We start from the raw sequence: 9,269 nt of genomic DNA on the forward strand, positions 1-9,269 counted from the left end.
CTGCCTCTCAAAGTTCAGGCAAGTGAGTTTGGGAAGCATGTCTTCGAGCATTGCTGCGCAGGATTTCTCCTTGTCTTCCAGGCCTTCTGGGACCCCCAGGATTCTGATGTTACCCCTTCTGGCTCTGTCGTCCTGCTCCGCCAGCTGCTTCTGTATTGTCTTGGCTATCTTTGCGTGCTCCTCCGTGGCCTTGATGTTTTTACTTGTTGCATCTTCAACCTCGATTATCCTGCCTTCCACCGTCTCCAATCTGGTGTTTGTGTTGTGCTGGTCAGCCCGGATTGCAGCCAGTTCTAGTTGCATGTTATCTATTGTCTTTTTAGTCTCTCTTGCCACATCTTTGACTTTGTTTATTCTTTTCAGCACTGTTTCCAGTGTAGCAGTCTCTGTTTTGAGCTTTGCCAGGGACTCCAGTGTGTCTTTTTTAAGCTTTTTCAAGTCGTTTGTGTTTTTTCCTTCGGCCTTTTTCTGTAGCTGTGATTTGCCCGGGCTGCGCGATCCGCCTTCTGCCCTTGTGCCTGCTCGCTGTCTGGCTTGTGCTTGTTCTGTGGCTTGCGCTACAAAATTGTAGCGGAAACGGCTTGGTACCTTGATGTGCCGGGTCTTTGTTTTTTACCTTATGCCCTCCAGCGCTTGCCTTTTCTCGTTCGCCTCTACTGGGCTGCCTCTTAGCTGTTGGCTTCCTTCTCATGTCCCTTTGCTAGCGGTGTGCCCAGTGCAGGCTCTGATCACCTGATGTTAATTGCGGCGTGACCGCATTGCTGGCGCCTGGCGCTGCTCAGCGTGTTGCTGCGGTTACTGTTTGAGTTTTATTTTGCGCCTTATGTACTGGCTGAAGTCGCCTGATGCCACCCTCCTGTTTCTTTGTTCTGCCAAATTGCTTGTCAAAATGTCTCTTTAGCGTGTTGCTCAAAATGTTTCTTTTAGCGCGTTGCTATGGACGTTATCTTGTTGCCATTCGCGTGTGTTTGTGCCCCTTACGGGCTTGGAAGTGTTGTATGGCTTCTCTTCCCCTTTAGCTCTTGTTCTTGCTGTTTGTGCGACAGTCTGCAGTCTCCGGCGCTGCTTGCGGGGGTTATGCCTCTCCTTCCACCTTCCGCGTGATCGCGTTGCCGTTTTTAGACCTCGGCGCCGGTCTAGGGACTATGCGGCCTCTTCTCTTTCTCCCTTCTCCCGGTCGCGTAGCCCGGTGTGGGGGAGGGGGGGCGGGGGGTTTGTAGGTTGTAGGTTCCGGCTCTGTCTCTCTTTGTGCCTCACCCCGCAATGTCGTTTCCGCTTCCTCCCCTCAGGCCACGCCCTTCCGCTTCCGCCCTTCCGCCCTTATGTTCCCGCCTCCAGTAATGGCTGCCTCCTGCCGGCGCTTTCAGTTTCGTTTTGTTACCGCGCTTCCCTCCGGTAAGTGTGCAGGGCGTATTCCGTGGGTGTTTCCCCGCACAGGTTAGGCTTCAGTTTGGCTCCTCTTACTTCCGCCTTCCGCGCTCTCTGTTTCGTGCCTCTCGGCCATTCGGCGCCGCTTTTCCTTTATTCTTCACCGCCTCCGCTCCCACACTCCGGCTCCTTGGCTACTTGGTTTCGCTGTGCGTGGCTGCCTGGCTCGTTGCTTGGTGTGGGTGCTGCCCCCTTGTCTTGCCTTCCGGACTCCCGGACATTCCTATCTCCGTCCGATCGCCATCTTGTTTCTCTCTCCGCTTTCTCTGTAGTGGCTCTTCCAAGTTCGTTTTAGTTTGTTTGAACCCTTTTTGAGACCTCCTGCTCTTATCGCCTTGTAGCCCCAAACTTCATCACTCGCTAGTTACTTTTTTAAGGCTGGATCCTCGCGTTTGGCTGGTTAATTTTGCCTTAGTTCTTCAGGGTTCGCGGAGCTAACGGACCTAGACGACCATCTCCTTTGTCGTCCAAGCCAATTTTCTAAGCAGTCATTGAGCTCTGAGTATGCGTCACAAGCGCCCTCCTCTTTCCCGTATCACCGGACCACAGGTTAAGAATCACTAGGTTACACAGTTGCTGCATCACAGTTTTAGGAGTTTGCGCCGAACACGTATGACACCAAAACATTTCCCCCATACGTCACAAAGCACTCACATTCTATACATACACTCTCTAGCATTGAATGCTTAAACAAAATATCCTGTTTCTCACTCCTTTCAGTTAAAATGTATGCTTAAACGCAGTGGCACTGGCAAAACACTACTCATACAGGCCACATGACAGAAACACTCTTCTGTTCATAGAGCTGACACAAAGTAGAATGCTAGTGGTCCAATAGGATCAGCCTCGCCATTCTATCTCTCTGGCATTTTCCTGGTGGGCTGGAGGCTAGGCAGACCCTCCAGCATTTCGCGATTCGCAAAATTACCTTGAAATCGGCAAAGGAGCGCGTTTTTGCAAAATTTGGCATTAAGGCAGCGAAAAATAATCTCACGGCAGATACAAAAAAAATAGGGAGTTCCTCTTGGCTGTACTCACACACGTCATTACATGGGGCTGTACAGCCATAATAGTTTCTCCCTGCTACATTACAGCCAATAACAACTAAAAACTTTGCATACTATTAGCTTTAAAAAAGAAAGGCAAAAAAGGAAGCCGAGGCGAAAGAAGGGGAGGAGTGTGCACTTTAGGAAACAATTAGTACAAGATGTCTCTCCTGTGCAGGTGTTCCTCAGGCGTGACGTCAGCGCCGAAGAGATTGAGACATTCAAATAACAGGGTCAGTGAACAAGCCTGATCATCAGATATCCCAGGCTGTGAATGGGAAGGGGGCAGGGAGGAGGCTTCGAAATATCACAGACACGCGCTTACTTTTTCACATCACGTCCTACCAGCACAGGTCAAGCACTGCTTCTATTTTGGGTCTTTTTAGGGGAGAGGGAAGTGTGTTTGTATGTATGTATTTTCAAAGTAAGAAGACTATAAAAAATGTGGAATGTTAAACTCATACTACAGAGTAATGAGGTTTTCTACACTTTTTGGAATTAATTTGTGGCTTTTTATTTGAAGCTAGTGTGCACTTTCATTAATAAAGAAAACGTGTAATGGCGAGTTATTATTTAGATAAAAAGAAACTACTACATGATAAATAAAAAGCATTTCAACTAGTATTTTTTCACGCTCAAAAAAATGGAAAATTGTGGCAGATTTGGAAAGTTTCACATTCGTATAATACTATTCACCATTCTATATTTATTTAATTGTAATCAATTAGAATGTGCAGGCACATTGCGAAAGCAAAAGAACCACTGAGTCCGATGTGGGTGCCCCACCTTTCTCAGCACTTTTATATTTCCTAGGTGCAGGCATGACTACCACAGTCTAGTCAGGTTTTTGTACTGATTTTTGGGATTTGTAATTGTGTATATATGCGTACGTGCAGCAGCTCCCACTGTCCAGTTTTACAAAGGATTATATATATATATATATATATATATATATATATATATATATATATATATATATATATATATATCATATATATATATATATCATAAAATAGGAATGCAGATCCCGGCATCCTTTGAAAAAGTCCGGACAGTGAGAGTTACTGCATGTACGCACCTGGGAAACTTGTGAGGTGTCTTCCTTTAGTCAGACCCTCCAGCATTTCGCTATTCACGAAATTACAGCGAAATCGGCTAAGGAGTTCGATGGCCGCAATATTTCCCATTAAGACTGCGGGAAATGGTCTCCCGGCAGATAGAAAAAATGGGGAGTCCCTCCTGGCTGTTACACACATGTTGTGTGTTCAGTGGTGTTTGCTTGTTGGACCATCTCCTAGTAGATGCCTGCTGTTTTCGTGAAATTTGCTCTTCCAAACATTTACCTTTTGAGGGATTTTAAAGTTAAGCTCATGTTGGTATTTTAAGTGATGTTGGTGCTTAAAAATGTTTGCACAACATCTGTGAGCTTTGTTGAAACCGACCCACTTCTCCATGGTCTGGGGTGTCTTTCACATCTCCATGGTCTTACGTCTCTAGGGTAAGGGGTGTCACTGACGTCTCCATGGCCAGGGATGTCGCTGACATCTCCATGGTCTGTGGTGTGTCTGATGTCTTCATGGTCAGTGGGGTCTCTGACATCTCCATGGTCAGGGGTGTCTCTGAGGTCTCCCTGTGCTATTGTACGTGGCTTAACCTATGCTCCAAAATGTTACCACAAAGGAGAATGTAGCAAAAAACCTCTCTCAGACAGATTATAATGCCTATTTCAAAGTTAAATATTCTGCTAAATCAGTTTAAATTGATTTAAGGCTGAAAAGGAATGATTAGGAGTCAAATAAAATGCTGCAATAATGCCGCAAAATTTCCTTTTGTGTGCTGCTAAATTTTCATTTTTGTGCCGCTAAATTTGCAAATCTATGCCGCAATATCCTGGGGGGTCTGGCTAGGGCTGCTTACAGAGCTGGAGGGACTGCTGTGAAGCAAGCATAAACTCCCATGACCAGAGGCGCAACTGGAGGCAAATTTCGTGGGGGGGGGGGGGGGGGGGCCGGGGGGGAAGGCTACTAACATTTTCGTGGGAGGGAGGCTGATTCTACCAGCAATATGCAGAGTGGAGATTCAGGGGCTCTAAGAAGAGGGGGAAAAACAACAAAGCCTCGTTAACAAGTAAATGGTCTTTTAAAGACCTGCTAAGTACTCAGGTGCGGCTGTGTGTGTGCCCAGGAAGCTATCTGAGCCGATCTGACACACACGACAGGGAGGGGTCGGGTGGGGGGGGGGGATACTGAAGCCCTTTGAGCCCAAAGGGCTCTACGCGCCTGCCCATGACCCATACTAATCTTGGTCTTGTACACTGTATCACTGGTTTGAACATTTTTGCATCTGCTGATTTTGGCTTCTCCCCGCCCCTGTTAGAGGAAGTGAATAACACACACATAATACACACGTTTGGCCAGAGGCGAGAGCTGATCATCCAAGTTTCAAGGTCACCAGACCACACCTCCTCCCACACACAAAGCGCACTCATCTCCTCTCGAACAGTTACACTCCCTTGCCTTCCCATGCACAACACACGTCCAGATTCACAGTGGCTGACATCACCAGGCAAGCTTGTCTGAGCTTGTTCCGATGCATGCCTCAAGAATGCATGCATGCACGACGCCTCCCCCTCCCTGCCGTGATCTCGAAAGGGAAACAGCACGCGGACAGATCCTGGGTTATATTTTATTGTAGGTTCGAGGGTGCGGGAAACGAAAGTGGCGGCGTTTATGAAGTATGTAGGCTGTGGTCTAGTGCTTAAAAGCATGGAATGTTGGGCAGTGACGTCGTGACGTCAGTGTGGCGGGCGAGAAGCGTGCGTGAAAGAGCTTGGCTCTCAATGTAATGCCAGCCTTCCACTGACCTAGAACAGCTTTTAAACACACAAGCTTCAACTGCACAGTCAAATAATGGGTATACATTTTTATTCACTACTTGAGGCATGCAATAATTCCAAATACAGGGGTCCCTGCGGCAGGTAAGGGCTCGGATGCACGGCATCGTTTGTTACATGACTCCCACCTACTGGACTGAGGGTTGTCAGAGCTGTGAGAAGGTCCGCGTACCTCAGAATCAGATAGTGTGCAGTGTCAAATTTAAAGAGCTCCTGTCGGGGATGAACCAAGACTATAGAGATTACTTTTGTTAGTGTATTTTCTAATCTAGAGTTTTATAATCATGTGTAACACTTTGTGTTCAAGCCAGACTCAAATAATTCACTGTAACCTTTTCCCTCACTTGGCAAAATGCGGGGTAGTTGCTCCCTTCGACCCTGGCATGAGGTATGGTTGCTAACTAAAGAGACACAACACTGCTGAAAATACAGAGACGGTGGCCGTATCCCTGACATGCCTACCAAGTTAATGCTACGCATTACTGCAATAAGAAACAAAGCATCCACTGTAAAGTACATGAACAGGTCGACCCAAGGCCGTACTCTATAGCCAAGATATCTCTAGCCTCTCCTCCTTCAAGTGCCAGAAAGGACAGAAAAGTGCTGGCACGAAGGCACACTGTGGCACCCTGCCATGTGCCTAATGATTTGAATTCCTGCCCTTTCCCTATTGTCTAGACCTCCTTTTCATGTTCTTTTATCTTGAGTTTTACCCTCTATCTAGTCCCATCTGGCCTTAAAAGTTCCCTGCCTGGGCAGCCTGGCTAAAATCGCCACAAAAGACACCAATCGTTCTATTTATCGCTTTTTTTATGTGTCAGCCATGTCAGGCCTCTGGTTACATCTCACTGTCGTCCAGTAGACCAGCCCATGTCTGTGGAAGATCTACACATTTCCTGTTGTAGGCCAGATCAGGTCTGAGAGTTAATCTACCCTAATCAACCAATTTGCATCTAGGCCTGTTGAGAGATGTTAGCAAATATCCCCCTTTCCTTTTGCAGGTCAATTGGACCTATTGGCGAATTTCCCTTTAGCTGTGATCGGCCATACCTTGCCTGTGGGCGAGTCTACCCTTTTCATGTTGTTGTCTAGTCAAGTCCTGTAGTTAATCTCCCTATTTCCAGTTAAAGGAATGTCCAGGCTTGTGGGTGAATTTTTCTATATCTTGTAATTGGCCTATCCAGGTGGGTGGGTTATTCTCTTGATTTGTTTTTGTAGCCTAGACCAAGCCTGAAAGTAAATATCCCAGTTTCTTGTTTTAGGCCAGTCCAGGTCTTTTGGTGTATCTCTTTATTTGCTGTTGCAGGTCAGTCCACAACTATAGGTTCTCCCTATTTTCTGATGTAGGCCTATCCAGGTCTGCAATACAGCATACATGGTAATAGACCCGATTATTGTAGCATAAAATGCAAAAATTTCTTTATTTTGGCTTACTTCCGCCTGAACTTGCCTCTCCTTCAAAAGAAGTAAATACATTCTACCGCATTTCATTATAAGATCTCCCTCTTTCCTTTTCCAAAATTATGGCATGTATGATACAGATAGTGCTGGTGCACATAGAGCTTCAGTGCTATCTTCAGGGAATGTTCCCTTATTAGCATGTGGGCGTGGCCCCAGGCTAAGGAGGGAAACACTTTGCGTCTGTGCCCATGTCCTGTTACGGATGCGGGCGCAGAGGCAAAGAGGCCATTAAAGTGGCTCAATTTACGCGCACCACAAAAAGGTGGTGTACAGTCAGTGTGCCCCTTGAGTGTAACTCCTGCAGGGGTGTCCCATGGACTCCCTGGACGATCCCCTGCAGGCGAGTGCAGACACTCACTGCAGCTCTCTTTAAAGCAGTTGTTCTTAACCCTCGGTCTGAGGACCTCTGGGGGTCTGCAACGTCTACTCAGGGAGTCCGCAATGGTCTTAAATAATATTAATATTAGTATTAAAATTAATAAAGTGTATACAAATAAAAAAAAAAATCTATATTTGATTGTAAATTAAATGCAATATTTCAAAGTTAGACCTGACATCATTGGCTTGAGTCTCTCCTCCATTTTTTCTGTTTGCCTCCACTGGTTTTCGATGTTTTGCTGGTATATGCTTTGGGCGCGGTGTCACTGCTGATCAGTGCCATAGCGCAAGTGCTCCCTAGGTTAAATTGATGTATCTATTGTATCCATGTTTGGCTTATTTGGTTTACTGTCAGTCCCTAGTCTAGTGCACCAGGAGTGCCGGGGCTTGTAAATACAAATGCCGCTCGTGGGCTTGCAGCACGTGTTGTGCCACCCACAGGAGCGGCCTCGTAAAAGAATGTCTACGGGTCGGTCACTGCGAGACCCACGTGCAGCCTAGTGCTGTCACGCAGGCTGCGCAAGTATACCTACTTGCCAGCCCCTCAAACCTTCCCTTGACTTCATGTTAGTCACCCCTATGGTAGGCCCACGGGCAGGGTGCATTGTAAGTATAAGGTAGGACACGCCTGACCAAGTTGGCATGCCCTAATAGTGAATTACCGTCATCTTTGTTCTTCACTATTGCGAGGTAGCCTGCTCTCCATTGATTAGAATGGGCCGCCGGGATTATTAATGCTATGATCCTAGCTGGCTCGGGGAGCATGGTGCAATGTCGAGTTTGGTATCCCTGAACTCGGGGTTTAATTACGCATCCGTTGGTGTGGATGGTTTTTGGACTCTGGGTTTGAAAATAGCACTTTTAGAAAGTGTCTATTTTCTTGTCTAACCATTTCTGGTTTCTGCTGGTCTTGCGTGTGTGTGACAGGAGCTGGGTGGCTCCACAGGTCTGGATGAGTCAGTGTGGGATGAGTGGGACATTTGCGTTGAGAGTAGGGGGAGAGTAGTTGCTGATAGCCTGCCCTGCCTGATACAATGCTGGCTCCACCTCCTGCCAAGCGGCTGATGGCTCTGTGCCTGCCATGGACGATCCTAGCCCCACCTCCTGCCAGGAGGCCGATAGCTCTGCTCCTGCCAGCGTCAATGCTGGCTCCACCTCCTGCTGGGCGTCTGAGGACCCAGCCCTGCTCAGTGAATAGGCCAGGTGCTTCTGCCTGGCTCCGCCCACAACAGACCCAGGATGTTGGGAAATGCCCCTGCATGGACAAAGGGATCAAAGCCGAAATGGGGTATAAGAGAAGGACCCCTGAACTAAGAAATCAGATCACTTCTGACAAGGAACCCTGTAACCAAGGACAAGAGGCCTGCTGCTCTAAGGACTTGCCTACCCCTTCTGCCAGTGTGCTGTTTGCTGGGGGGAATCCTGCAGTGCTTCTTTATTTTTGCCAAGGAACCAGGAGAGAGGAACTGTGTGTGTACTCTCAAGCTTTGATAAGAAAATCTCCAAGGACTGGAAGAGTGCCAGTCTCCTGCTGAAGTCACAGGGCTAAATGACTTCATTTGCTAAAGTGCTATTGCTGGAATCGTGAATCCAGCACCTCTGAAAGAACCAGCAATCTCGACACCGACGGACGTCGCCGAATCCAGCTCGACGTAGTGGGTAACGGCCCCAGTGTCCCGCTTCCTCGACGACCGGCCGCCGGGCCCGACCGACGCCAGCAGCAACGCCAGTGAGTGGGAGTACGGCTCTAGCTCCAGAGGACCTCGTGTCTGCACCGCTGCTGATCGCCTCAACTGTGTGCCGCCTCGACGCCGTGAGCGCTGCTCACTCTGTGCAACCGCATCATCGACGACGCCTGCTGAGGCCTGATCGACACCGAAGACGCGACGCCGGATTGCTCGACGCCGCTGATCATCGTGTGCTTCATTTTCCTAAAGGTACTGTGTTGTTGGGGGTCCGTGTGACTCCGGGCTTGACGTAGCGCTCTTCGCGGTCGACGCCGAACCTTTGGATTAACTTTGCCTCGACGTCGTGTAGCCCCCGTGTGGGTTATCCTGTTGCTA

Source organism: Lissotriton vulgaris, unplaced genomic scaffold, assembly GCF_964263255.1.
Source record: "Lissotriton vulgaris unplaced genomic scaffold, aLisVul1.2 SCAFFOLD_707, whole genome shotgun sequence".
NCBI classification, from domain to species: Eukaryota; Metazoa; Chordata; class Amphibia; order Caudata; family Salamandridae; genus Lissotriton; species Lissotriton vulgaris.